Below are 5,258 nucleotides of genomic sequence, written 5' to 3' on the forward strand. Positions count from 1 at the left end.
TAGGGGAGAAATCCTGTCCTGACGGTTTTTACAACTAATATTGCCATCTAAAAAAAAACTTAGATTTGTCATCTGAACAAAAAGTTATCATACTTAACAACTAAAGTTGTCATCCTTGCCTCATTAAACTTGGCATAAAAAATGTTTAAAGTTGTCATGTGTTTGTGTCACATGTGTGACACTTATCGAGGTCCTACATAATTGTGTATTAGCTTTATTCTTCAGAAAAAAGTCAAGTCAGCCACACAGAAGTGTAAAAGTAGTCTTTCAATCTAGTGAAGACTGTAATTCAACTTTGAGGATTGCGTGAACCAACCTTGGATGTTACGAGCACTACAATATACTTAGCCCATCAGGTTCTAGTTCTAGACTTCGATTTTTGCACTTTCTGAATTTATTTCACTCCTTATGGTGATGTACATTTAATGAAAGATGTTTTTGTTGACTACTTGGAGGTATTCCCACGGATAGGGTGTGTCTACGTGCGTTTATAGAAATGAGTGTATGCATATATGTATGAGTGTTTGTGTTTGTACCGTGTTAAATTATCCCTGAGGATTGCTTGTGTTGGAAAATTAGGTAAGATCATGATTAAATTTCAGTAAACAATTCATGACTAGAACCAAACTAGCATGCAAGAATCTAGTAAACTAGATGAACATTAAAACATGCACATCACCATCTCACACAAAGTAGCAACTACCAAGAGAGACATTAAACGATCACGAATAACGTATTGTTTGTTAGCTACTGTAGGATCGATGATGTTGTTGACAATGTTGGCGACGATCTATTGTTGACGGGGATGGATACGACGATGAGTAGCACCGCCCGAATTGGACTGTAGATGACCCGTGATGACAAATTTGAGCAGTCATGCAGAGCGCTTTCCAAAAACCTAATTCATCCTCTCTCGGTGCAGGAGCGCAAAGACGAACGGTTCTGGAGACCTGCTCTCCCACACGCCGATGCACGCTGGCGTTCGAGATGAGGTAGACTACGATGTCGGCGCAAGTTGCAAGATGAGGCAAAACCCTAGGTTTTTCAGTATATCTTTGGTGAGGCCGGTAAGCAGTATATATAGGAGGACCAGAGGCGGTACTGTGTCGTGATCACGATCTTAAACCGACTTGATTTCTAAGTCGCATACTTGCCAGAAAATAAATAAGTAACTTGTCCGCCAAGACGTAAAAATAAAACGACAAAAGGAAGCCGCGCCCCCGCAAGGCAACAGATCGGATTTCGACGGACCACTCACGCGAGGCGAGCGAGCGCGTTTGTGGTCTTCTCCTTTCTCTTCTCAACACACACTTAGAGTGGTGGGGATAACTCACTATATAAAGAGGTCCAACTCTTCCTCAGCTAGCGCTATGGCAATAAACTTTAGCACCACCACACCACCACTTGCCATTTTATTCATGGGCTCTTTTGAGATTTCAGAATTTTTATATGGTCCAAGCATAGTTATTCTAACAACCCCCCACGAGATCTCAAATACCAATTTAGAGATTTTCCTTTTTCTCATCACTTGTTTAATATACGAGTGTAACAACACAGACTGTTACGGTTGAAAGGATCGATATGGTTGACTAGAGGGGGGGGGGTGAATAGGCAACGACCACTTTTTAATTAATCTTAGCAAGTTAGGGTAAACAACATACGGGTTCACAAATATGACAACAATGGGGTGAACCGTAATGAAGCTAGCAACGATAGCTACTAAGACAAGTAAGGGAAGGACAACAACATAAGCATACACAAAGTAAAGGTTAGAGATAACCACAAGTGGAACCAATGAAGACGAGGATGTGTTACCGAAGTTCCTTCCCTTTGACAGGAAGTACGTCTCCGTTGGAGCGGTGTGGAGGCACAATGCTCCCCAATAAGCCACTAAGGCCACCGTATTCTCCTCACGCCCTCGCATGATGCAAGGTACCGTGATTCCACTATAGGTGCCCTTGAAGGCGGCGACCGAACCTTTTCAAACAAGGTTGGGGCAAACTCCACACAAAGCTTGGAGGCTCCCAACAAAACCACGAAGCTTCACCACAATGGAATGTGGCTTCGAGGTGACCTCAACCATCTAGGATGCTCAAACACCCAAGAGTAACAAGATCCGCAAGGGATTGATGGGGGAATCAACTTTTCTCTTGGTGGAAGTGTGGATCTAGGCCTTCTCAACCAATCCCTAAAGAATCAACAAGTTTGATTGGCTAGGGAGAGAGATCGGGCACTTTTGAGCTTAGGGAGCAACAATGGAGCTTGGGAGGGTAAGAGATGGGGTTCCACAGCTAGAAGAACCCTTTATATAGTGGGGGAAAAATCCAACCATTTTCCCACTCACAGCCCGTGCCTAGCGGTACTACCGCTAGCACTCCAGCGGTACTACCGCTGGCTACAGCGGTACTACCGCTCGCACTCTAGCGGTACTACCGCTGGCTGCAGCGGTACTACCGCTGGGCCCCTGGTAGTGCATAAGCACTACCACCACCAAGAAAGTCTTCGCAAAAAGGTCTGTCCACGTACAACCGCTAGGCAGGCGGTACTAAGCTCCTGGAGCGGTACTACCGCTGACCAGGGGCGGTACTACCGCCAGCTAGCGGTACTACCGCTGGATGCAGCGGTACTACCGCTAGCACTCCAGCGGTACTACCGCTAGGGCTAGCGGTACTACCGCTAAGGCCAGCGGTACTACCTCTAGGCCCAACGGTACTACCTCTAGGCCCAGCGGTACTACCGCTGGGGACCCTTTGCAAAGATGAAGGAAACACTACGGCGGGAGCCACTCCAAAGTTGCCGGCAAGGGGGAAAATATGTGAAGTGTGCGCGTGCAAGATTGATTCCACCCAAACCTTTCCACTACGGTTCCCCTCTTAATAGTATGGCTTTCCTATGACTCAAATAAAGAGAATCATAGGGAACACCGTGCTTTTGTTCCACGAAAGAGGGGGCGAGTCGTCTTGTGCCGTTGACGTGTGTTATCTGAAATCTTAATACACACGGTTAGTCCTTTGCGGTACCGTCACCAATCACCAAAATTACGTAGGCATAAACTATGCCCCAACAATGTCCCCCTTTTTGGTGGATTGATGACAATACTGGATTTGCACAAAGAATAATATGAGAACAAAAAGATAGAGATATATGAAAATAAAGAGCATATGACTCACAGCATATGATGGAAATAAATCTCACATAAGTTCATGTCTCACGAAAGATAGCAAAATAGAAGCAAACCAAGTTCGAAGCAAAACACGAAAGATAAGCAAAGCTAAGCAAAGTTCAACTCTCAAAGCAAATCCAGCTCCTAGACTCTCTCCCCCTTTGGCACAAGACACCAAAAAGGGGCACACCTAACGCCACAGGTGGTTACTCCTCATCCTCAGCATCGCCAGACTCGTCCGTACCCTCCGGAGCGTCCTGCTCCTCTTCATTGTCCTCTTCCTCCTCAGCGCCAGACCACTGGTAACCTTGAGCCCGCATCCAAGCAGCCTTTGGAGTGATGTCGTCCTCTGATCCGCTGGAGATGTCCACATCAAGTGTCCTCAGGACACGCTTGTGCCTCTGGCGGTTCTCCTTCTGAGCCATGTGCGTCTGATACTGGCCCTTAGCCTGCATATAGAAGAGAGTCTTCATCTTATCCTGCAGCTTCATGGCCCAAGATGACATGGCAGAAGAGCGGGACTGAGAGGCGGTCCCTCTGTCAGCAGCAGTCTCTGTGTCAGTGTCCATGTGCTGAGATGAAGTTGATGGGTTGGCCCATTTGTCCTTGACGCGAAGCTTGACAGGATCGTGCACAATGTAGTCAGCCTGAATGTATAACTCCTCTTGCGGATAGGTGTCTTGCCACTTCTGACGGATATAAGCAAACAAGTAGGGACCGTAGATGGGAACCTTGCGCATCATGATGCAGTTCCAGAGCTCAGTGAACATCACATCAGAAATATCAAGAGGGGCAGACTCCTTAGTCATAGCCTCCTCACAGAGCAGTAGCATCTCAGCCAGAGAGCCATGTACCTCGTCGAAGTTGCCAATGCGAGGAAAGAGGATGTTGCGGAAGATCCGATGCATGATGTCCAGATGTCTGGGGAGCACACCCTTCTTCACATAGAGTAGCTGCAATCTGTCCTTGGTGGAGGCCCTATCAGTGGGAGCTGCAGCATGAGGACGCGACCCAAGTGGAGTGTCAGCTCCCTGGAAATCAACCTTGAGGAATGCCATGAATTCACGTCAGGAACCAGTCATCTTCTGAGTCCCAGTCATCCACACCATGGAGCGCTCCCCATGAGGAGAGAAGTGAACCGTGACATAGAACTAGGCAACAACATTGGGGTCAAAGTCTGTCTTGAAAGAGATGATCTCCTTGATGCCCAGTTTGTCAATCAGAGAGAGAGAGAGCATCACCAAAGTAGTCCAAGTTCCGCTGAAGGTGAGCCAGGTCAATCCACTGAACGGGCACAAAGTTCTTCTTGAAATGGTTGATGATATCACGGTAGATCCTGCAGTGATCCCTTGTCCACACATGCTCGACATTCTTGATCACAACCCGCTCTTGGAGATAGTGGTTTTGGGTGCGGAACCGCAGAAAATCCTTAGGGGGCATGGTGCGAACGTTGAGCCCCTTGTCCTTGTGAGCGGTCTTCTTGAAGGCCTGCTTTTTGGGTTGTAGACCTGAAGTGGCGGAGCCCTCTGGAGCCTCTGGGTTGCGATAATGCTTTGACTGCGTGTCCCGTGGGGGGTTCGAGTGGCGAGCACCACCTGTGACACAAAACACACACACCGAAAAATAGTGACAAAAGGAGTCAAGGCAATGAACAAGAGAAGGCAGAAAAATAAAACACACATTGCCAAGCAGATGAAAAGAATACACAGAGAATCCTCCTGGCGGTAGTACCGCTGGGATCAGAGCGGTAGTACCGCTACCCCTGGCGGTAGTACCGCTAGGGTCCTGGCGGTAGTACCTACTACCGCTGGGGTCCTAGCGGTAGTACCGCTGGGGTTAGATTTTTCAGATCTGAAATATGAATAGAACCCATAGAGATGGCTACATGGATTTGACGAGGGCCATGGGCTGTGTATGAACACTAAGAACTCCACCATAGCCCTAATCACATGAGGATCACAAGTATCATCTAAATAAGCACATGCCTAGTCAAGAGAGAGCAAGTTTTAGATCTAATCCAAACAAAGTCCAAGTGCTTGATCTAAAACATGTAAATCCTAGGGCATGGCAAAATAAAAGCACAGATTCATAAGAC

This window comes from Hordeum vulgare, chromosome 3H (genome assembly GCF_904849725.1).
Source record: "Hordeum vulgare subsp. vulgare chromosome 3H, MorexV3_pseudomolecules_assembly, whole genome shotgun sequence".
Taxonomy (NCBI): domain Eukaryota; kingdom Viridiplantae; phylum Streptophyta; class Magnoliopsida; order Poales; family Poaceae; genus Hordeum; species Hordeum vulgare.